The 25,756-nt window shown below is 39.9% G+C and overlaps 2 non-coding genes across 2 annotated transcripts; both read left to right on the forward strand.

Moving 5' to 3' along the window:
• The first annotated feature begins 10,518 nt into the window (after positions 1-10,518).
• LOC112714097 (small nucleolar RNA R71) lies at positions 10,519-10,626 on the forward strand. Its single transcript, XR_003159053.1, has one exon. It is a non-coding gene; the product is annotated as a small nucleolar RNA R71 (small nucleolar RNA).
• Positions 10,627-20,402: 9,776 nt separating this feature from the next.
• Positions 20,403-20,510, forward strand: LOC112713342 (small nucleolar RNA R71). Its single transcript, XR_003158316.1, has one exon. It is a non-coding gene; the product is annotated as a small nucleolar RNA R71 (small nucleolar RNA).
• The last annotated feature ends 5,246 nt before the right edge of the window (positions 20,511-25,756 follow it).

Here is a 25,756-nt window from a genome sequence, read left to right on the forward strand (position 1 = left end):
TGAGATTTTAAAGTTTGAGTTCTAAAAATGTCACTTTAAATATATAGTTTCAATCTCATTTTAAAAAGTATAAAATTGTAATTAGGTAAAAATGACGGCTAAAAATGCCATTTTAAACAAAAATGGTGTCATTATATCCTGGTAAAAACGGCAGTTAAAAAATGCCATTTTAATCGAAAAGGATTCCATTATATCCTGGTAAAAACGACAGTTAAAAAATGCCATTTTAATCGAAAAGGATGCCATTAAACCCTGGTAAAAACGGCGGTTATAAACGCCATTTTAAACGAAAAGGATGCCATTAAATACAGGTAAAAACGGCGGTTATAAACGCCATTTTAAACGAAAAGGATGCCATTAAACCCAGGTAAAAACGGCGGTTATAAATGCCATTTTAAATGAGGAAGATGCCATTAAACCCAGGTAAAAACGGCGGTTACAAACCACCATTTTAAACAACAACAAAACCGCCGTTTTATCTGGTTAAAATGGCGGTTAATAACCGCCATTTTAACCTCCAAAAAACCGCCGAATTATCCATTGGTTATTATAAAAACCGCCGTAATAACCAGAATGGCGCCCAGAATTCCGGTGTTTCTTGGAAGCACCGTTTTCGGTAATAATGGCGGTTGTAACCGCCGTAATTACCTTAAAAAACCGCCATTTTAACCCTTTTTTTTGTAGTGCGCGCTCTCAATTGCGTTGGAAAGTACACATCCTGAGCTTTCCAGCAATGTATAATAGTTCATACTTTGCCCGAGATTTGATGGCCCAAACAGGCGTTCTAAGTCAGCTCAAGAATTCTGGCGTAAAACGCCGGAATTGGCACAAGAATGGGAGTTAAACACCCAAACTGGCACAAAAGCTGGCGTTTAACTCCAAGAAGAGTCTCTACATGAAAATGCTTCAATGCTCAGCCCAAGCACACACCAAGTGGGCCCGGAAGTGGATTTTTATGTCATTTACTCATCTTTGTAAACCCTAAGCTACTAGTTCTCTATAAGTAGGACCTTTTGCTATTGTATTTGCATCTTTTGATCACTTTAGATCCTTAGATCATCTTTGGACGTCTAGTTCTTAGATTATTGGGGGCTGGCCTCTCGGCCATGCCTAGACCTTGTTCTTATGTATTTTCAACGGTGGAGTTTCTACACACCATAGATTAAGGTGTGGAGCTCTGCTGTACCTCGAGTATTAATGCAATTACTATTGTTCTTCTATTCAATTCAGCTTATTCTTGTTCCAAGATATTCATTCGCACTCAAGAACTTGAGGAATGTGATGATTATGTGACGCTCGTCATCATTCTCACTTATGAACGCGTGCCTGACAACCACTTCCGTTCTATAAGCAAACAAGGCTTGAATGTTTATCTCTTGGATTTCTTAATCGGAGTCTTCGTGGTATAAGCTAGAATTGATGACGGCATTCAAGAGAATCTGGAAGGTATAAACCTTGTCTGTGGTATTCTAAGTAGGATTCAAGGATTGAATGACTGTGACGAGCTTCAAACTCGTGATTGTGGGGCGTTAGTGACAGACGCAAAAGAATCACTAGATTCTATTCCGACATGATCAAGAACCGACAGCTGAATAGCCGTGCTGTGACAGAGCGCGTTGAACATTTTCACTGAGAGGACGGGACTGTAGCCATTGACAACGGTGATGCCCAATGATAAACCACTATTTTATGGTTTATCTTGTGCTCAATTGAGTGGATTTTATCAACTCTTTACCCACTTATTCATAATATTTGCATAGTTTTATATTTCCTTCCTGATTTTGTACTATGATTGAAAACGTACTTCTTTGATCTTATATTTGCTTATTATTAATCCTCTCTTATTACCATTAGATGCCTTGATATGTGTGTTAAGTGATCTCAGAGATTACAGGGCAGGAATGGCTCAGAGGATGGAAAGAAAGCATGCAAAAGTGGAAGGAATACAAGAAGTTGGAGAAATTGCTAAGCTGTCCAGCCTGACCTCTTTGCACTCAAACGGCTGTAACTTTAGCTACAGAGGTCCAAACGACGCGGTTCTAGTGCGTTGGAAAGCTAACGTCCGGGGCTTCGATTTGATATATAATTTGCCATAGCTGCTCCGACGCCAGGCGACGCGAACGCGTGGGTCACGCGGACGTGTGACCTGGCAGGAACACAACCCGCGCGGCCGCATGAGCCATGCGGCCGCGTAACTTTTCCATGACCTGTACGTACCAGAATACGCTAGGGGCGATTTCTGGGCTGTTTTTAACCCAGTTTGCAGCCCAGAAAACACAGATTAGAGGCTATAAAGTGGGGGAATCCATTCATTCATGGGGATGCACTCATAATTCACTTTTCATATTTTAGATGTAATTTTTAGTGAGAGAGGTTCTCTCCTCTCCCTCTTAGGATTAGGATTAGGATTAGAAATTAGGATTTTTAGAAACTAGGATTTAGGACTTCTCTTGGTTTTTAAGAGTGACTCTCGATTCAGGTTCAATGTTCCTTTTTATTTATTTTTCCAATTAAATTTATGAAATCTTCCATGTTACAGATTACTCTTTTAAATTAATGCTATTTGAGATATTTCAGATCTATGATTGCTTTCTTTAATTTATGTTGTCGGTACTTATCCAAATTATTTTCATTCGAGTAGATAGTTTTCCTTTTGGTTTTGGTTAAATAACTGGCGACTCTTGAGTTATCAAACTCATTGTTAATTGAAAAATGGAATTCATCTACTTAACTTACCTTCATAGTTAGAGGTTAACAAAGTGGAAGAAAAATCCAATTCTCATTACAATTGATAAGGATAACCAGGATAGGACCTCCAGTTCCCATACCTTGCCAAGATTTTATTTTATAGTTATTTATTTATTTTATTTCTTCTTATGCAACATACTGCTCCCTAATTTCTAAAACCCCTAATTTACAAACTCATAACCAATAATAAGAACATACCTCCCTGCAATTCCTTGAGAAGACGACCCGAGGTTTGAATACTCGGTTATCAATTTCAAGGGGGTTTGTTACTTGTGACAACCAAAACGTTTGTATGAAAGGACTTTTGAAGGTTTAGAAAATATACTTGCAACGAGGATTTATCTGCAAATTTCTAGACCACGCAAAAGTTCTCTTATCACCCAACATAGAGCTTGCCATGGAAAGGAGTAAGAAGGATTGGATGAAGACAGTAGGAAAGCAGAGAGACGGAAGGGACATAGCATCTCCATATGCTTATCTAAAATTCTCACCAATGAATTACATAAGTATCTCTATCTTCATTTTATGCTTTATTCGTAAATCATCTATAACCATTTGAATCTGCCTGACTGAGATTTACAAGATGACCATAGCTTGCTTCATACCAACAATCTCCGTGGGATCGACCCTTACTCGCGTAAGGTTTATTACTTGGACGACCCAGTGCACTTGCTGGTTAGTTGTGCGAAGTTGTGATAAAGAGTTGAGATTGCAATTGAGCGTACCATGTTGATGGCACCATTGATGATCACAATTTAGTGCACCAAGTTTTTGGCGCCGTTGCCGGGGATTGTTTGAGTTTGGACAACTGACGGTTCATCTTGTTGCTTAGATTAGGTATTTTTCAGAATTTTTAAGAATGAATTCTAGTGTTTCAAGGTGATGTTCTTATCATCACCAAAGCTGATTGATCTTCATCAATTTAGCTCTTGAATGTAATGTCCTGCTGAAGCTTGGCTAGCCATGTCTAATTCCTTTAGACTAAAGCTTTAGACTAACATTGCATTATTCCTGGAATTCTTATTAAAAATTTTGAATCTCTTCCTTGGATGTGAGTGGAGTTGCACAGCTTCCTTCCTCTTGACTTTCCTGTTGGTGGTTTTAGAGGTGTTCTACTCCATGCATACTTCCCTCATCACTTGTGGTTATCATTTTGCATTCTTCCCATCTCACTTTCTTTGGTTCTCCTCTTGGATTCTTCTCTGTATCACTCAGGAATCCATCAGTGGGTTTGGGAATTTGTTGAGATAGATAACCTACTTGGGACTCCAATCTCTTGATGTTTTCTCCTTGATTCTTGATGCTGGCTCGCACTTCTTCCTTAAACACGTTGTTATCTTGGACTTCTCTGCACATATTTTCAAGTAGAGCCTCAATCTTTGAAAGCCTATCATCTGTGGATGATGGTGGGTTGAGATTAGGTGGTTGAGAAGGTTGGCTAGATGGATGTTGGTAATATCTCTGTGAGGTGTTTTGATGAGTGGCATTGTTGTTGGAGTTGAAGTTGGAACGTCTCGAATCTTGTCCTTGGTCTTGTTGGTTTCCCCATCCGAAGTTGGGGTGATTTCTCCATCCAGAGTTGTATGTTTTAAAGTATGGATCATGGACTTGTCTAGGTGAATTTCCCACACAGTTGGCTTGCTCCCAGTCACTTTCTTCTCCTATGTTTACTCCTTCATGAGTTGGTGATGAGGTGATGGCTGCTGCAACTTGGTTCTCTTCCACCTTGGAGTGAAGATGGGAATAACAGAGTATATCCCAGTTGAGAGGCCAATCACTGGAATATCAATGGTCAGACAACAGCAACAAGATGATTCAGCCAAGAGGAGAGCACAGGAAGCCCTCCCAGAACTTCCTCAATTCGAATATGGACCAAATAAAGGAAGAACAGAACAATCAAAGTAGCATGCTTTGCAAACTGCTTAAGGAACAGGAAGAGCAAGGGCGTGATCTAAGGGAGCTGAAGCGCCAAAAATTAATCCTTGAGAAACACCCCACAGATTAGAGGAACATCTACTCCTCAAAACAACAGGTGGTTGAGTTCCAATTCTTTTTGCTTTAACTCTGTGATAGTGTTATTATGGAAATTTACCTTAGGAGATATATAGTGGTAGTAGTAGTAGTAATTAGTATATCTATTTTGATTTTATTTCCAATTAAGCTATAATTTATTTTTCTCATCATCATCAGGCATGAATAAAATAGTAGATTTTTTTTAGAATAAAGAAGTAATCTATATTTTTCGAGTTCTTAATAATAAAAATTATAATTAACTATGTGTGGTGGCAATACCTTTTGTTCTCTGAATGAATGCTTGAACAGTGCATAACTTGTACTTTGAATTTGATGAATATTGGCTCCTAAAAGAATGAGGAACACGAAAAATATTATTGATGATCTGAAAAATCATGAGCATTGATTCTTGAAGCAAGAGAAAGCAGTCAAAAAAAAATTTTTGAATCAAAACGAATAAAAGCCAAACAACCCTTAAAACCAAAAGGCAAGGGTGAAAAGGATCCAAGGCTTTGAGCATCAGTGGATAGGAGGGCCTAAGGAAATAGTTCCAGGCCTAAGCAGCTAAACCAAGCTGTCCCTAACCATGTGCTTGTGGCATGCAGGTCCAAGTTACAAACTTGAGACTGAGTGGTTAAAGTCGTGATCCAAGGCAAAAAGAGTGTGCTCAAGAGCTCTGGACACCTTTGACTGGGGACTCTAGCAAAGCTGAGTCACAATCTGAAAAGGTTCACCTAGTCATGTGTCTGTGGCATTTATGTATCTGGTGGTAATACTGGAAAACAAAGTGCTTAGGGCCACGGCCAAGACTCATAAAATAAATGTGTTCAAGAATCAACATACTACACTAGGAGAATCAATAATACTATCTGAATTCTGAGTTCCTATGGATGCCAATCATTCTGAAATTCAAAGGATAAAGGGAGATGCCAAAACTGTTCAGAAACAAAAAGCTACAAGCCCCGCTCATCTAATAAGAATCTGAGCTTCATTTAAAACTCTAAAATATTATTACTTCTTAATTTCTGTTAAAACCTATTTTATTTATCTAGTTGCTTGAGGACAAGCAACAGTTTAAGTTTGGTGTTGTGATGAGCGGATATTTTATATGCTTTTTGGGGATAATTTCATGTAGATTTTAGTATGTTTTAATTAATTTTTAGTAGAATATTATTAGTTTTTAGGCAAAAATCATATTTCTGGACTTTACTATGAGTTTGTGTGTTTTTCTGTGATTTCAGGTATTTTCTGGCTGAAATTGAGGGAGCTGAGCAGAAATCTGAGTTAGGTTGAAAAAGGACTGCTGATGCTGTTGGATCCTGACCTCCCTGCACTCGAAATCGATTTTTTGGAGCTACAGGAGTCCAATTGGCGCGCTCTCAACGGCGTTGGAAAGTAGACATCCAGGGCTTTCCAGCAATATATAATTGTCCATACTTTGCACGAAGATAGATGACGTAACCTGGCGTTGAACGCCAAGTACATGCTGCTGTCTGGAGTTAAACGCCAGAAAAACGTCATGATCCGGAGTTGAACGCCCAAAACACGTTATAACTTGGAGTTCAACTCCAAGAGAGGCCTCAACTCGTGAATAGCTTTAGTCTCAGCCCCAGAACACACCATGTGGGCCCCAGAAGTGGATTTCTACACCAGTTATCTTAGTTTACTCATATTCTGTAAACCTAGGTTACTAGTTTACTATTTAAACAACTTTTAGAGACTTATCTTGTACCTCATGACATTTTCAGATCTGAATTACATACTTTTTGACGGCATGAGTCTCTAAACTCCATTGTTGGGGGTGAGGAGCTCTGCAGCGTCTCGATGATTTAATACAATTACTTTTGTTTTCCATTCAAACACGGTTGTTCTTATCTAAGATGTTCATTCGCGCTTAATTATGAAGAAGGTGATGATCCATGACACTCATCACCTTCCTCAATCCATGAACGTGTGCCTGACAACCACCTCCGTTCTACATCAGATTGAATGAGTATCTCTTAGATTCCTTAATCAGAATCTTCGTGGTATAAGCCGGATTGATGGCGGCATTCATGAGAATCCGGAAAGTCTAAACCTTGTCTGTGGTATTCCGAGTAGGATTCTAGGATTGAATGACTGTGACGAGCTTCAAACTCCTGAAGGCTGGGCGTTAGTGACAGACGCAAAAGAATCAATGGATTCTATTCCAACCTGATTGAAAACCGACAGATGATTAGCCGTGCTGTGACAGAGCATAGGAACGTTTTCACTGAGAGGATGGGAAGTAGCCATTGACAACGGTGACACCCTACATAGAGCTTGCCATGGAAGGGACCTTGCGTGTGGGAAAAGGATTTCAAGGAAAAGTTGAGATTCAGAGGACAAAGCACATCCAAAACCCCAACATGTTCTCCATTAATAAAGTAACAATTTCCTTATTCCAAACACTTTGACTTCTTATCATTAAATCCAATTAATCTTATTGGCATCCTGACTAGGATTAATAAAATAAACATAGATTGCTTCAGACCAATAATCTCCGTGGGATCGACCCTTACTCACGTAAGGTATTACTTGGACGACCCAGTGCACTTGCTGGTTAGTTGTGTGGATTACAAATTCGTGCACCACCCTTGCTTCCGGGTTAGTGAGCTTTTCCCAACCCCTCTTTTCAATCTTCTCCTGAATTTGTGGACACTCATTTTCATCGAATTGAAAGGTTGATTCGGGCAATATTTTCTTTTCCTTTATTCGCTCGAATTCGAGCTCATGGAAGGCTGTTTTGAATTTTCCAATGTCGAAGGAGGGCTGCTCCATTGGTTCTTTTTCTCTTCGTCTCTTGACGTTTGATGCGGCCATGAATGAGAATTGAATATTAGAGGCTAAGGGGTTGAAGATGGAGTTCAGTTGGGTTGAAGTAGAAAGATTCTTGAAGAAATGAGTTTTGAAGAGAGAAAAGAAGAGGTGAGTATATAAGGTTCACGTGAAGTGTGTATGGCCGAGAGAAGAAAGTGAAAAGAAGAGAATGGTGATACAGGGTGTGTACGGAAGGGTTGTGTGAAGGGGTTTATATATAGGGATGGCAATTGTTGAATGGTGTGGATTGATAGTGTTGTTTTGATAGTGGACGGTCGGGGTTTTGAGATTGGATTGTCACATGGATCACCTCTTGTATGAGGGTTTTGGTTCGGTCTCCAAAGTCATTCATTCCCCATGTTACATGGCAACACCTCCAAGGGCATTCCCTATGGAGACAAGTGTAAAGTTCCCTTGGTGTAGTGGCCAAATCTCCTTGTATTAATTGTCCCATCAATTACCATCAATGTCCCTTTTGATTACCTATATACAAGAAGTAAAGGCAATGGATTATTTAAACTTTTTGGTGGGAAAAATGTGAACTATTAAAATGTTTCTCTTTTTTTTTTCTTTTTCTTTTGGTTCTATTAACTAAATGCTTTCCATGAAGACAATTCAATTAAACATTAAACTCCCCATGCATGCACGTTGGTACACCAAACTCGTTTGTGATCCTATGGTACAACAAGTTTGGGACATAATTCTTTCTCATAAAGCGTGTTCAAACCACACTTGGTGTGCTTTGAACACCAAACTTATCATGTACTATACGTTGCATGTGGAAGGACTTTATATTAATTGTCAAAGTTGGATTGAAACTTCATGGAAATTATCTTATTACTACTATTATTTGAAATTAAAAAAAGAAAGGGTTATAGAACATGGGTTGCCTCCCATGAAGCGCTTCTTTAGCGTTACTAGCTTGACGTTTGGTTCTTGTCAAGGAGGTTGTTGGTACTTAAAGTCCTCCCCTCTTGCAGTATGTTTGCCTCCAGTGAACTCATTGAGAAGTTCATCTCCTAAGGGGAGATCTTCTGTTGGTGTCTTTTTGCTTCTCCATCTCCTTGGAACTCTTTCCCTTGTTTCTATTGATGTTTTCTTGTTTTCTATGGATTCTTTCTTCAGGGGAATCTTGTTATTGATATTGCATGACTCTGGTGGGTCTGGTTCTTCTTGGATCACCTTCGAACATGGTTCTTCCTGACTATGTGGCTTCTCAACCAATGGGGCTTCCAATTGTGTTGCTTGTGCTTCCTCGTTTGGCTCTTCTATCATCTTATTGTCTTTGTGATCTGCTCCTTGTGAGAGGTTGTAAACATTGAAAGTGAGCTGCTCATCATGTATTCTCAGCACTAACTCTCCTCGTTCTACATCTATGAGTGCTCTAGCTGTGGCTAGAAAGGGTCTTCCCTGAATGATGGGGTAAATAGGATTCTCATCCATTTCCAAAACAACAAAATCTGTGGGAAGATAGTAGCTCCCAACCTTTACCAGCACATTTTCAACTATTCCTACTGCTTGTTTTTGGGTTTTGTCTGCCAATCTGATAATCACATCAGTAGGAGTTAGTTCATTGATTTGGAGCTTTTTCATGAGAGAGAGAGGCATTAAGTTGATGCTTGCTCCCAAGTCACAAAGTCCTTTGTCAATCATTGTTTCTCCTATGGCACAAGGAATGTGGAAGCTTCCTAGATCCTCCTTCTTTGTGGGTGGTCCTGGTTGAATGAGAGCACTACATTCTCTGTTCATCTTGATTTTTTGTCCACCCTTCAATTGACTTTTTCTGGCTAGTAGCTCCTTTATATACTTGATGTAGAAGGGCATCTGTTGGAGGGCTTTAATGAAGGGTATATTTACATCTAAAGATGCAAACGTATCAAGAAACCTTGAATACATTCTCCCGGCTACACCACCTTTAAGCCTATGGGGAAAAGGTGCATATGGGTTCAATGCCTCCTTTTTCTTTAGCTCTTCCTTGGATGTGAGTGGAGTTGCACAGCTTCCTTCCTATTGACTTTCCTGTTGGTGGTTTTAGAGGTGTTCTACTCCATGCATACTTCCCTCATCACTTGTGGTTATCATTTTGCATTCTTCCCATCTCACTTTCTTTGGTTCTCCTCTTGGATTCTTCTCTGTATCACTCAGGAATCCATCAGTGGGTTTGGGAATTTGTTGAGATAGATAACCTACTTGGGACTCCAATCTCTTGATGTTTTCTCCTTGATTCTTGATGCTGGCTCGCACTTCTTCCTTAAACACGTTGTTATCTTGGACTTCTCTGCACATATTTTCAAGTAGAGCCTCAATCTTTGAAAGCCTATCATCTGTGGATGATGGTGGGTTGAGATTAGGTGGTTGAGAAGGTTGGCTAGATGGATGTTGGTAATATCTCTGTGAGGTGTTTTGATGAGTGGCATTGTTGTTGGAGTTGAAGTTGGAACGTCTCGAATCTTGTCCTTGGTCTTGTTGGTTTCCCCATCCGAATTTGGGGTGATTTCTCCATCCAGAGTTGTATGTTTTAGAGTATGGATCATGGACTTGTCTAGGTGAATTTCCCACACAGTTGGCTTGCTCCCAGTCACTTTCTTCTCCTATGTTTACTCCTTCATGAGTTGGTGATGAGGTGATGGCTGATGCAACTTGGTTCTCTTCCACCTTCTTGGTAAGATCTACTAGCTGCTTGGTGATCATCTTGTTTTGGGCTAACAGTGCATCCATGTGGTTCAGCTCCATTACTCCTCTAGTGTTGCTTCTTTCAGAGGCATAGAAGTAGTCATTCTCAGCAACTGTTTTAATGACATCTATGGCTTCTTCAACAGTTTTCTTCTTATTTAAAGAACCTCATGATGAATGATCTACAACCTTCTTTGACTCATATGAAAGACCTTCATAGAAGATGTGAAGTTGAACCCACTCATTAAACATCTCTGGTGGGCATCTCCTTGTCAAGTCTTTGAATCTCTCCCATGCTTCATAAAGTGTCTCACCATCTTGTTGTCTGAAAGTCTGCACCTCAGTTCTTAGCCTGTTAATCTTTTGAGGAGGATAAAATCTTGCTAAAAACTTGTTCACTACCTCCTCCTAATCTGTCAGGCTTTCTTTTGGGAAGGATTCAAGCCACTTTGTTGCCTTGTCCCTGAGTGAAAAGGGGAACAAGAGAAACCTATAGACATCCAGGTGGACTCCATTTATCTTCACTGTGTCACAAATCCTTAAGAAGGTGGTCAAGTGTTGGTTAGGGTCTTCTTGAGCACCTCCTCCAAATGAGCAATTATTTTGTACCAAAGTGATGAGCTGAGGTTTTAGCTCAAAATTGTTGGCATGAATGGTGGGTTTCTGAATGCTGCTTCCACAGTTTCTTGGATTAGGATTGATATAGGATCCTAAGACCCTCCTTTCATGCCCAACCCGGTTTGCATGGCCTTCTCTGGCATGGTTATGAGCTTCTTCTTCATGTTTGTTCTCCAAATTCTCTTCCATGTTGGGTTCAAAATACTCTTCTTCTTCCTCAGCACCAACAATTCTTTTTCCTCTTGCTTCCCTTTTTTATCTCCAAAGGGTTCTCTCAGGCTCTGAATCAAAGGATGTTGAGATTCCTTCTCTTCTCCCTGTCATACAACAACCAGATTGTACAACAGGAGATATAGCGACAACAATTTTTGTTAGAATGATTGTTAGTGTGAGTGATGCAATTTATCAAACAGTTAGTGAGCTGAATTATGATAAACTAAGAAAGGAGAACAGAAATTGGAGAGGGAATAGGGGATGAGGAAGAAATTAAAAACAAACTAAGGTAAATTACTGAATATAGAATAGAATAACGAGAAAAAAAATGCTCAATCTAGTAATCTTCTAGCTTAATCATTGTTGATTCAAAATCAATCCCCGACAACGGCGCCATAAACTTGATGCATGGAAACTTGTCTCTCAACAAATTTTCCTTCGGCAAGTATACCGAATTATCATAAAGTAAAAACTCACTATAGAGTGATGTCGAATCCCACAAGGATTGATTGGTCAAGCAACTTTAGTTAGAAGAATATGCTAGTTGAGCTAAACAGAATTTAGATTGAGATGCAGAAATTTAAATGGGGAATTGGGGTAATGCTCATAAAATTAAATGGCAGAAATTAAAGAGAATGGGTAAGGTCAGAAATGGGGGAATCATTGGGTCTAGGAGATGTTGCAATTCTTCGGGTCAAGTTCATTCTCATCTCTTCCTCAATCAAAGCATTCATTGATCTCCTTGGCAATATTAAGTGATTGAATCCCAATTCCTTGGTAATTCAATCTCTCAAATCTTGATCAATAGCCAATTCCTTGGTCAATTGCTTATGAGAAGAAATGAAGTATGGTCACTGATTATACCACATACATTTCCCAATTCAAGTATTGAGGGGATTATAGTCACATATCCATCCCAACCCAAATTGGTCCAGCATGAGAAAGCAATTCTAGCATGATCTCTTCATTCCTCTTCCAAGGTTCCAAACAGATCCAATTATGGAGAGTTTCTTTGAACCCCACTCCACGTTAACTTTCATGTTAACAATCTTAACGTAAGAGTTAACATAGGCAATGAAAATAATTCAACGTTAGTGACAAAAGTGAGTGTCACTAACATTGGCATTGTTGATCCTTGTCCACGTTAGAGTTCACGTTAACTTAGTTAACGTGACTCTTAATATGGGACATTACCTAGTTTCCCAACGTTAGTGGTGTTCACTTTTACCACTAACGTTGAGGAGAAACGTTATTGGAGTTCACGTTTCTCATTAACGTGGAGTCCTCTTTTCCTTTTACGTTAAGTACCACGTTAACGTGACTCTTAACGTAGGCTATGAAATGGCTTTGCAGGCGTTATTGGTGATCACATTTCTCATTAACGTTGCAAGTCAATTGCCATCCCACGTTAGTAGTCACGTTAACTAAGTTAACATGAATGCTAACGTGATTCTTCCATGCTTCATTTGTCCTGAAATCAAGCAATTAAAGTGCATCAAAGATCTAGCCAAAATCATGAGATCATGCATCACTAAAATATCATGTAATTCTAGCAAAAATCTCATGAAATTGGTGGACAAAATTGTGATCACTACAACTTCGCACAACTAACCAGCAAGTGTACTGGGTCGTCCAAGTAATAAACCTTACGCGAGTAAGGGTCGATCCCACAGAGATTGTTGGTATGAAGCAAGCTATGGTCACCTTGTAAATCTTAGTCAGGCAAACTCAAATGGGTATGGTGATAAACGCATAAAACATAAAGATAAAGATAGAGATACTTATGTAATTCATTGGTGGGAATTTCAGATAAGCGCATGAAGATGCCGGTCCCTTCCGTCTCTCTGCTTTCCTACTGTCTTCATCCAATCCTTCTTACTCCTTTCCATGGCAAGCTCAAGCAAGGGTTTCACCGTTGTCAGTGGCTACCTCCCATCCTCTCAGTGGAAATGTTCAACGCACCCTGTCACGGCACGGCTATCCATCTATCGGTTCTCGATCAGGCCGGAATAGAATCCAGTGATTCTTTTGCGTCTGTCACTAACGCCCCGTCCTCAGGAGTTTGAAGCACGTCACAGTCATTCAATCATTGAATCCTACTCAGAATACCACAGACAATGTTAGACCTTCCGGATTCTCTTGAATGCTGCCATCAGTTCTAGCCTATACCACGAAGACTCTGATCTCATGGAATGGATGGCTCGGTTGTCAGGCGAGCGCTCGTTTGTCAGGCGATCAACCATGCATCGTGTATCAGGAATCCAAGAGATATTCACCCAATCGAAGGTAGAACGGAGGTGGTTGTCAGTCACACGTTCATAGGTGAGAATGATGATGAGTGTCACGGATCATCACATTCATCAAGTTGAAGAACAAGTGATATCTTAGAACTAGAACAAGCGGAATTGAATAGAAGAACAATAGTAATTGCATTAATACTCGAGGTACAGCAGAGCTCCACACCTTAATCTATGGTGTGTAGAAACTCCACCGTTGAAAATACATAAGAACAAGGTCTAGGCATGGCCGAATGGCCAGCCTCCCAATGATCTAAGATAGCATCAGAACAAGGATAACTACCCCGATATCTCAATACAATAGTAAAAGGTCCTACTTATAGAGAACTAGTAGCCTAGGGTTTACAGAGATGAGTAAATGACATAAAAATCCACTTCCGGGCCCACTTGGTGTGTGCTTGGGCTGAGCATTGAAGCATTTTCGTGTAGAGACTCTTCTTGGAGTTAAACGCCAGCTTTTATGCCAGTTTGGGTGTTTAACTCCCACTTTGGTGCCAGTTCCGGCGTTTAACGCTGGGAATTCTGAGGGTGACTTTGAACGCCGGTTTGGGCCATCAAATCTTGGGCAAAGTATAGACTATCATATATTGCTAGAAAGCCCAGGATGTCTACTTTCCAATCGCCCAGAAAATCCACTTCGAGTGCAGGGAGGTCAGAATCCAACAGCATCTGCAGTCCTTTTTGGTCTCTGAATCAGATTTTTGCTCAGGTCCCTCAATTTCAGCCAGAAAATACCTGAAATCACAGAAAAACACACAAACTCATAGTAAAGTCCAGAAAAGTGAATTTTAACTAAAAACTAATAAAAATATACTAAAAACTAACTAGATCATACTAAAAACATACTAAAAACAATGCCAAAAAGCGTATAAATTATCCGCTCATCACAACACCAAACTTAAATTGTTGCTTGTCCTCAAGCAATTGAAAATCAAATAAGATAAAAGGAAGAGAATATGCAATGAATTCCAAAAACATCTATGAAGATCAGTATTAATTAGATGAGCGGGGCTTTTAGCTTTTTGTCTCTGAACAGTTTTGGCATCTCACTCTATCCTTTGAAATTCAGAATGATTGGCTTCTTTAGGAACTCAGAATCCAGATAGTGTCATTGATTCTCCTAGTTAAGTATGATGATTCTTGAACACAGCTACTTATTGAGTCTTGGCCGTGGCCCAAAGCACTCTGTCTTCCAGTATTACCACCGGATACATACATGCCACAGACACATAATTGGGTGAACCTTTTCAGATTGTGACTCAGCTTTGCTAGAGTCCCCAATTAGAGGTGTCCAGGGTTCTTAAGCACACTCTTTTTGCCTTGGATCACAACTTTATTTCTTTTCTTTTTCTTTCTTTTTCTTTCTTTTTCCCTTTTTTTTCGAAATTTTTTTTTGAATTCACTACTTTTTCTTGCTTCAAGAATCATTTTTTATGATTTTTCAGATCCTCAGTAACATGTCTCCTTTCTCATCATTCTTTCAAGAGCCAACATTCATGAACCACAAATTCAAAAGACATATGCACTGTTTAAGCATACATTCAGAAAACAAAAGCATTGCCACCACATCAAAATAATTAAACTGTTATAAAATTCAAAATTCATGCAATCCTTTTCTTTTTCAATTAAGAACATTTTTCATTTAAGAAAGGTGATGGATTCATAGGACATTCATAACTTAAAGGCATAGACACTAAGACACTAATGATCACAAGACACAAACATAGATAACATAAGCACTAAAATTCGAAAAACAAGAAAGTAAAGAACAAGGAAATTAAAGAACGGGTCCACCTTAGTGATGGCGGCTCTTTCTTCCTCTTGAAGATCCTATGGAGTGCTTGAGCTCCTCAATGTCTCTTCCTTGTCTTTGTTGCTCCTCTCTCATGATTCTTTGATCTTCTCTAATTTCATGGAGGATGATGGAGTGTTCTTGGTGCTCCACCCTTAGTTGCCCCATGTTGGAACTCAATTCTCCTAGGGAGGTGTTTAGTTGCTCCCAATAGTTTTGTGGAGGAAAGTGCATCCCTTGAGGCATCTCAGGGATCTCATGATGAGTGAGGTCTCTTGTGTGCTCCATCCTCTTCTTAGTGATGGGCTTGTTCTCATCAATAGGGATGTTGATGAGCGGATAATTTATACGCTTTTTGGCATTGTTTTTAGTATGTTTTTAGTATGATCTAGTTAGTTTTTAGTATATTTTTATTAGTTTTTAGTTAAAATTCACTTTTCTGGACTTTACTATGAGTTTGTGTGTTTTTCTGTGATTTCAGGTATTTTCTGGCTGAAATTGAGGGTTCTGAGCAAAAATCTGATTCAGAGACTGAAAAGGACTGCAGATGCTGTTGGATTCTGACCTCCCTGCACTCGAAGTCGATTTTTTGGAGCTACAGAAGCCCAATTGGCGCGCTCTCAACGGTATTGGAAAGTAGACATCCTGGGCTTTCCAGCAATGTATAATAGTCCATACTTTGCCCGAGATTTGATGGCCCAAACCGGCGTGGCAAATCAGCCTCAGAAATTCCAGCGTTTAACGCTGGAACTGGCATAAAACTTGGAGTTAAACGCCCAAACTGGCATAAAAGCTGGCGTTTAACTCCAGAAAAGGTCTCTACACGAAAATGCTTCATTGCTCAGCCCAAGCACACACCAAGTGGACCCAGAAGTGGATTTTTACGTCATTTACTCATTTCTGTATACCCTAGGTTACTAGTTTACTATTAATAGGATCTTTTGACATTGTATCTGTACCTCATGACACTTTACACGTTTCTTTGTGTACCTTTTACAGCATGAGTCTCTAAACCCCATGGTTGGGGGTGAGGAGCTCTGCTGTGTCTTGATGGATTAATGCAATTACTACTGTTTCTCATCCAATCATGCTTGCTTCCATTCTAAGATACTACTTGTTCTTAAATCGGATGACTGTGATGATCCGTGACAATCATCATCATTCTCAACTATGAACGTGTGCCTGACAACCACCTCCGTTCTATCTTAGATTAAGTAGATATCTCTTGGATTCTTTAACCGGAATCTTCGTGGTATAAGCTAGAATTGATGGTGGCATTCAAGAGAATCCGGAAGGTCTAAACCTTGTCTGTGGTATTCTGAGTAGGATTCAATGATTGAATGACTGTGACGAGCTTCAAACTCCTGAAGGCGGGGCGTTAGTGACAGACGCAAAAGAATCACTGGATTCTATTCCGGCCTGATTGAGAACCGACAGATGGATAGCCGTGCCGTGACAGGGTGCGTTGAACATTTCCACTGAGAGGATGGGAGGTAGCCACTGACAACGGTGAAACCCTTGCATACAGCTTGCCATGGAAGGAGCCTTGCGTGCTTGAAGAAGAAGACAGTAGGAAAGCAGAGATTCAGAAGATGGAGCATCTCCAACCTATTCTCTATTACTGCAAAACAAGTACTTATTTCATGTTCTTTTTCTTTTCACAATCAATCCTGATAATTTCTGATATCATGACTAAGATTTACAAGATAACCATAGCTTGCTTCAAGCCGACAATCTCCGTGGGATCGACCCTTACTCGCGTAAGGTATTACTTGGACGACCCAGTGCACTTGCTGGTTAGTTGTGCGGAGTTGCAAAAGTGTGATTGCAATTTCGTGCACCAGATGTCTCCCTCTATGTCGACTCCAACCGAATAACAGAGGTGACAAATGAGATGAGGGAAGGCTAACCTTGCCAAGGTAGAGGACTTGTCCGCCACCTTATAAAGTTCTTGAGATATAACCTCATGAACTTCTATTTCTTCTCCAATCATGATGCTATGAATCATGATAGCCCGGTCTATGGTAACTTCGGACCGGTTGTTAGTGGGAATGATTGAGCGTTGGATAAACTCCAACCATCCTCTAGCCACAGGTTTGAGGTCATGCCTTCTCAATTGAACCGGCTTCCCTCTTGAATCTCTCTTCCATTGGGCGCCCTCTTCACATATGACTGTGAGGACTTGGTCCAACCTTTGATCAAAGTTGACCCTTCTAGTGTAAGGATGTTCATCTCCTTGCATCATGGGCAAGTTGAATGCCAACCTTACATTTTCCGGACTAAAATCCAAGTATTTCCCCCGAACCATAGTGAGATAATTCTTTGGATCCGGGTTCACACTTTGATCATGGTTCTTGGTGATCCATGCATTGGCATAGAACTCTTGAACCATTAAGATTCCGACTTGTTGAATGGGGTTGGTAAGAACTTCCCAACCTCTTCTTCGGATCTCATGTCGGATCTCCGGATATTCACTCTTTTTGAGTGAAAAAGGGACCTCGGGGATCACCTTCTTCAAGGCCACAACTTCATAGAAGTGGTCTTGATGCACCCTTGAGATGAATCTCTCCATCTCCCATGACTCGGAAGTGGAAGCTTTTGCCTTCCCTTTCCTCTTTCTAGAGGTTTCTCCGGCCTTGGATGCCATAAATGGTTATGGAAAAACAAAAAGCAATGCTTTTACCACACCAAACTTAAAAGGTTTGCTCGTCCTCGAGCAAAAGAAGAAAGAAGATAGTAGAAGAAGAAGAAATAGAGGGAAAGGGGATGGCTTTGTGTTCGGCCAAAGGGGGAGAAGTAGTGTTTAGGTTGTGTGAAAATGAAGGAGTGAAGATGGGTTTATATAGGAGTGGGGGGTGATGGTTCGGTCATGGATGGGAGGGTTTGGGTGGAAAAGTGGTTTGAATTTGAATGGTGAGGTAGGTGAGGTTTTATGAGGGATGGATGTGAGTGGTGAAGAGAAAGATGGGATTTGATAGGTCAAGGGTTTTTTGGGGAAGAGGTGTTGAGGTGATTGGTGAATGGGTGAAGAAGAGAGAGAGGTAGGGTAGGTGGGGATCCTGTGGGGTCCACAGATCCTGAGGTGTCAAGGAAAAGTCATCCCTGCACCAAATGGCATGCAAAAATGCGTTTTTAGCCATTTCTGGCGTTAAACGCCGGGCTGGTGCCCATTTCTGGCGTTTAACGCCAAGTTTTTGCCCTTTTCTGGCGTTTAACGCCAGTCTGGTGCCCCTTTCTGGCGTTAAACACCCAGAATGGTGCCAGACTGGGCGTTAAACGCCCAACAGCTAGCCTTACTGGCGTTTAAACGCCAGTACGCTCTCCTCCAGGGTGTGCTGTTTTTTTTCTTTCTGTTTTTCATTCTGTTTTTGCTTTTTTCATTGATTTTGTGACTTCTCATGATCATCAACCTACAAAAAATATAAAATAACAAAGAAAAATATATAAAATATAACATTGGGTTGCCTCCCAACAAGCGCTTCTTTAATGTCAGTAGCTTGACAGAGGACTCTCATGGAGCCTCACAGATACTCAGAGCAATGTTGGAACCTCCCAACACCAAACTTAGAGTTTGAATGTGGGGGTTCAACACCAAACTTAGAAGTTGTTTGTGGCCTCCCAACACCAAACTTAGAGTTTGACTGTGGGGGCTCTGTTTGGCTCTGTTTTGAGAGAAGCTCTTCATGCTTCCTCTCTATGGTGACAGAGGGATATCCTTGGGCCTTAAACACCAAGGATTCTTCATTCACTTGAATGATCAACTATCCTCTATCAACATGAATCACAGCCTTTGCTGTGGCTAGGAAGGGTCTGCCAAGGATGATGGATTCATCCATGCACTTCCCAGTCTCTAGGACTATGAAATCAGCAGGGATGTAATGGTCTTCAACTTTTACCAGAACATCCTCTACAAGTCCATAAGCTTGTTTTCTTGAATTGTCTGCCATCTCTAGTGAGATTTTTGCAGCTTGCACCTCAAAGATCCCTAGCTTCTCCATTATAGAGAGAGGCATGAGGTTTACACTTGACCCTAAGTCACACAAGGCCTTCTTGAAGGTCATGGTGCCTATGGTACAAGGTGTTGAAAACTTCCCAGGATCCTGTCTCTTTTGAGGCAGTTTCTGCCTAGACAAGTCATCCAGTTCTTTGGTGAGAAAAGGAGGTTCATCCTCCCAAGTCTCATTTCCAAATAACTTGTCATTCAACTTCATGATTGCTCCAAGGTATTTAGCAACTTGCTCTTCAGTGACATACTCATCCTCTTCAGAGGAAGAATACTCATCAAAGCTCATGAATGGCAGAAGTAAGTCCAATGGAATCTCTATGGTCTCATTTTGAGCCTCAGATTCCCATGGTTCCTCATTGGGGAACTCATTGGAGGCCAGTGGACGTCCATTGAAGTCTTCCTTAGTGGCGTTCACTGCCTCTCCTTCCTCTCCAAATTCGGCCATGTTGATGGCCTTGCACTCTCCTTTTGGATTTTCTTCTGTATTGCTTGGAAGAGTACTAGGAGGGAGTTCAGTAATTTTCTTGCTCAGCTGACCCACTTGTCCCTCCAAGTTTCTAATGGGGGACCTAGTTTCAGTCATGAAAGTTTGAGTGGTTTTGATTAGATCAGAGACCATGGTTGCTAAGTCAGAGGTATTCTGCTTAGAACTCTCTGTCTGTTGCTGAGAAGATGATGGAAAAGGCTTGCTATTGCTAAATCTGTTTCTTCCACCATTATTGTTGTTGAAACCTTGTTGAGGTCTCTGTTGATCCTTCCATGAGAGATTTGGATGATTTCTCCATGAAGGATTATAGGTGTTTCTATAGGGTTCTCCCATGTAATTCACCTCTTCCATTGAAGGGTTCTCAGGATCATAAGCTTCTTCCTCAGATGAAGCTTCCTTAGTACTGCTTGGTGCATTTTGCATTCCAGACAGACTTTGAAAAATCATATTGACTTGTTGAGTCAATATTTTGTTCTGAGCTAATATGGCATTCAGAGTGTCAATCTCAAGAACTCCTTTCTTCTGACTAGTCCCATTGTTCACAGGATTCCTTTCAGAAGTGTACATGAATTGGTTATTTGCAACCATTTCAATCAGCTCTTGAGCTTCTGTAGGCGTCTTCTTCAGATGAAGAGATCCTCCAGCAGAGCTATCCAAAGACATCTTGGACAGTTCAGAGAGACCATCATAGAAAATACCTATGATGCTCCATTCAGAAAGCATATCAGAGGGACACTTTCTGATTAATTGTTTGTATCTTTCCCAAGCTTCATAGAGGGATTCTCCTTCCTTCTGTCTGAAGGTTTGGACTTCCACTCTAAGCTTACTCAATTTTTGAGGTGGAAAGAACTTTGCCAAGAAGGCATTGACTAGCTTTTCCCAAGAGTCCAGGCTTTCTTTAGGTTGTGAGTCCAACCATGTCCTAGCTCTGTCTCTTACAGCAAAAGGGAATAGAATAAGTCTGTAGACCTCAGGGTCAACCCCATTAGTCTTGACAGTGTCACAGATTTGCAAGAATTCAGCTAAGAACTGATGAGGATCTTCCAATGGAAGTCCATGGAACTTGCAATTCTGTTGCATTAGAGAAACTAATTGAGGCTTAAGCTCAAAGTTGTTTGCTCCAATAGCATGGATAGAGATGCTTCTCCCATAGAAGTCGGGAGTAGGTGCAGTAAAGTCACCCAGCACCTTCCTTGCATTGTTGGCATTGTTGTTGTTTTCGGCTGCCATGTGTTCTTCTTCTTTGAAGATTTCTGTTAGGTCCTCTACAGAGAATTGTGCCTTAGCTTCTCTTAGTTTTCGCTTCAAGGTCCTTTCAGGTTCAGGGTCAGCCTCAACAAGAATGCTTTTGTCCTTGCTCCTGCTCATAAAAAAGAGAAGAGAACAAGAAAATGTGGAATCTTCTATGTCACAGTATAGAGATTCCTTGAGGTGTCAGAGGAAAAGAAAAATAGAAGGCAGAAGTAGAAAATTCGAACTTATCAAAGAAGATGGAGTTCGAATTTTGCATTAAGGAATAGTGTTAGTCCATAAATAGAAGGATGTGAGAAGAAGGGAAGTAATTTTCGAAAATTAAGTAAAAGATTTTGAAAACATTTTGAAAAACACTACTTGATTTTCGAAAATAAAAGTGGGAAAGAAGTAAAGTGATTTTGAAAAAGATTTTGAAATTGGAAATCAAAAAGATTTGATTAAAAACTATTTTGAAAAAGATGTGGTTAAGAAGATATGATTGGTTTTAAAAAAAATGTGATTGAGAAGATATGATTTGAAAAACATTTTTAAAAAAAATTGATTTTGAAAATTAATGACTTGGCTATCAAGAAAAGATATGATTCAAACATTAAACCTTTCTCAACAGAAAAGGCAACATACTTGAAATGTTGAATCAAATCATTAATTGATAGCAAGTATCTTTGAAAATAGAAAGAAATTGAATTTGAAAAAAAAATATGATTGAAAAGATATGATTTGAAAAAGATTTGATTTTGAAAAGATTTTGAAAACTTGAAAAAATTTGCATTGAAAACAAAATCTTCCCTCTTGTGCCATCTTGGCGTTAAACGCCCAGAATGGTGCACATTCTGGCGTTTAACGCCCAAAACTCTACCCTTTTGGGCGTTAAACGCCCAACCAGGCACCCTGGCTGGCGTTTAAACGCCAGTCTGTCCTTCTTCACTGGGCGTTTTGAACGCCTAGCCTTTTCTGTATAATTCCTCTGCTGTATGTTCTGAATCTTCAATTCTCTGTATTATTGACTTGAAAAGACACAAATTAAAAATATTTTTGGATTTTTAATAATCAAAATCAAATAAAAATACATGCAAGACACCAAACTTAGCAGTTTGTATACTACTGACACTAACACAATGAAAATGCATATGAGACACAAAAACACTCAAGTCAAGAGGAATTAAAGATCAGAGTAATGAAATCATCCAGAACATCTTGAAGATCACTAAGACACATGAATGAATGCAAGAAAAACAGAAACATGCAATTGACACCAAACTTAAAATGAGAATAGAGTCTCAACAGGAAAAATATTTTTGGTTTTTATGATTTTGTAAAAATATTTTTTTTTTCGAAAATTAAGTGGAAAAAGATATCAAAATTCTTAATGAGAATTCCAGGAATCATGCAGTGTTAGTCTAAGACTCCGGTCCAGTTATTAGACATGGCTTCACAGCCAGCCAAGCTTTCAAAGAAAGCTTCGGTCCAAAACACTAGACATGGCCAAAGGCCAGCCAAGCCTTAGCAGGTCACTGTTCCAACAGCAAGATTGATAGAAATCAACAAGCTCTTGTGATGATAAGTTGAAACCTCGGTCCAATAGAATTAGACATGGCTTCACAACCAGCCAGACTTCAACAGATCATCTTGAAACACTAGAATTCATTCTTAAGAACTCTGAAAAAAAATACCTAATCTAAGCAACAAGATGAACCGTCAGTTGTCCATACTCGAACAATCCCCGGCAACGGCGCCAAAAACTTGGTGGACGAAATTGTGATCACTACAACTTCGCACAACTAACCAGCAAGTGTACTGGTCATCCAAGTAATAAACCTTACGCGAGTAAGGGTCGATCCCACAGAGATTGTTGGTATGAAGCAAGCTATGGTCACCTTGTAAATCTTAGTCAGGCAAACTCAAATGGGTATGGTGATAAATGCATAAAACATAAAGATAAAGATAGAGATACTTATGTAATTCATTGGTGGGAATTTCAGATAAGCGCATGAAGATGCCGGTCCCTTCCGTCTCTCTGCTTTCCTACTGTCTTCATCCAATCCTTCTTACTCCTTTCCATGGCAAGCTCAAGCAAGGGTTTCACCGTTGTCAGTGGCTACCTCCCATCCTCTCAGTGGAAATGTTCAACGCACCCTGTCACGGCACCGCTATCCATCTGTCGGTTCTCGATCAGGCCGGAATAGAATCCAGTGATTCTTTTGCGTCTGTCACTAACGCCCCGCCCTCAGGAGTTTGAAGCACGTCACAGTCATTCAATCATTGAATCCTACTCAGAATACCACAGACAAGGTTAGACCTTCCGGATTCTCTTGAATGCCGCCATCAGTTCTAGCCTATACCACAAAGACTCTGATCTCACAGAATGGATGGCTCGGTTGTCAGGCGAGCGCTCGTTTGTCAGGCGATCAACCATGCATCGTGTATCAGGAATCCAAGAGATATTCACCCAATCGAAGGTAGAACGGAGGTGGTTGTCAGTCACACGTTCATAGGTGAGAATGATGATGAGTGTCACGGATCATCACATTCATCAAGTTGAAGAACAAGTGATATCTTAGAACTAGAACAAGCGGAATTGAATAGAAGAACAATAGTAATTGCATTAATACTCGAGGTACAGCAGAGCTCCACACCTTAATCTATGGTGTGTAGAAACTCCACCGTTGAAAATACAAAAGAACAAGGTCTAGGCATGGCCGAATGGCCAGCCTCCCAATGATCTAAGATAGCATCAGAACAAGGATAACTACCCCGATATCTCAATACAATAGTAAAAGGTCCTACTTATAGAGAACTAGTAGCCTAGGGTTTACAGAGATGAGTAAATGACATAAAAATCCACTTCCGGGCCCACTTGGTGTGTGCTTGGGCTGAGCATTGAAGCATTTTCGTGTAGAGACTCTTCTTGGAGTTAAACGCCAGCTTTTATGCCAGTTTGGGTGTTTAACTCCCACTTTGGTGCCAGTTCCGGCGTTTAACGCTGGGAATTCTGAGGGTGACTTTGAACGCCGGTTTGGGCCATCAAATCTTGGGCAAAGTATGGACTATCATATATTGCTGGAAAGCCCAGGATGTCGACTTTCCAACGCCGTTGAGAGCGCGCCAATTGGGCTTCTGTAGCTCCAGAAAATCCACTTCGAGTGCAGGGAGGTCAGAATCCAACAGCATCTGCAGTCCTTTTTGGTCTCTGAATCAGATTTTTGCTCAGGTCCCTCAATTTCAGCCAGAAAATACCTGAAATCACAGAAAAACACACAAACTCATAGTAAAGTCCAGAAAAGTGAATTTTAACTAAAAACTAATAAAAATATACTAAAAACTAACTAGATCATACTAAAAACATACTAAAAACAATATCAAAAAGCGTATAAATTATCCGCTCATCAGAAATCATGAAAAATTCACAATATTTGCTTGAATGAAGGTGTAAGTGTATTTTCACCCAAAACTTGCCTTGTTTACTAGGAAAAATGCATGAAACTACCCTAAAATAGTAAAGAAAAGGTCAGTGAAACTGGCCTAAATACCCTGGCATCACAAAGACAAGGAAGAGACATTGAGGAGCTCAAGCACTCCATAAGATCTTCAAGAGGAAGAACAAGCCGCCATCACTATGGTGGACCCGTTCTTTAACTTCCTTGTTCTTTATTTTCCTATTTTTCGAATTTTTATGCTTATGTTCATCATCTATGTTTGTGTCCTGTGATCATTAGTGTCTTAGTGTCTATACCTTAAAGTTATGAATGTCCTATGAATCCATCACCTTTCTTGAATGAAAAATGTTCTTAATTGGAAAAGAGAAGAATTGCATGAATTTTGAATTTTATAACAGATTAATTATTTTGATGTGGTGGCAATACTTTGACTTCTGAATGTATGCTTGAACAGTGCATATGTCTTTTGATTTTGTTGTTCATGAATGTTGGCTCTTGAAAGAATGATGAAAAAGGAGACATGCTACTGAGGATCTGAAAAATCATAAAAATGATTCTTGAAGCAAGAAAAAGCACTGAATTCAAAAAAAAACGAAAAAAGGGGAAAAGAAAAAGAAAAAAATAAAGTTGTGATCCAAGGCAAAAAGAGTGTGCTTAAGAACCCTGGACACCTCTAATTGGGACTCTAGCAAAGCTGAGTCACAATCTGAAAAGGTTCACCCAGTTATGTGTCTGTGACATGTATGTATCCGGTGGTAATACTGGAAGACAGAGTGCTTTGGGCCACAGCCAAGACTCATAAGGTAGCTATGTTCAAGAATCATCATACTTAACTAGGAGAATTAATAACACTATCTGGATTCTGAGTTCCTATAGAAGCCAATCATTCTGAATTTCAAAGGATAGAGTGAGATGCCAAAACTGTTCAGAGGCAAAAAGCTAAAAGCCCCGCTCATCTAATTAATACTGATCTTCATAGATGTTTTTGGAATTCATTGCATATTCTCTTCTTTTTATCTTATTTGATTTTCAGTTGCTTGGGGACAAGTAACAATTTAAGTTTGGTGTTGTGATGAGTGGATAATTTATACGCTTTTTGGCATTGTTTTTAGTATGTTTTTAGTATGTTTTAGTTTTTTTTAATATATTTAAATTAGTTTTTAGTTAAAATTCACTTTTCTGGAATTTACTATGAGTTTTTGTGTTTTTCTGTGATTTCAGGTATTTTCTGGCTGAAATTGAGGGACCTGAGCAAAAATCTGATTCAAAGGCTGAAAAGGACTGCAGATGCTATTGGATTCTGACCTCCCTGAACTCGAAGTAGATTTTCTGGAGCTACAGAAGCCGAATTGGCGTGCTCTTAATTGCGTTGGAAATTAGACA

This window comes from Arachis hypogaea, chromosome 9 (assembly GCF_003086295.3).
Source record: "Arachis hypogaea cultivar Tifrunner chromosome 9, arahy.Tifrunner.gnm2.J5K5, whole genome shotgun sequence".
Taxonomy (NCBI): Eukaryota; Viridiplantae; Streptophyta; class Magnoliopsida; order Fabales; family Fabaceae; genus Arachis; species Arachis hypogaea.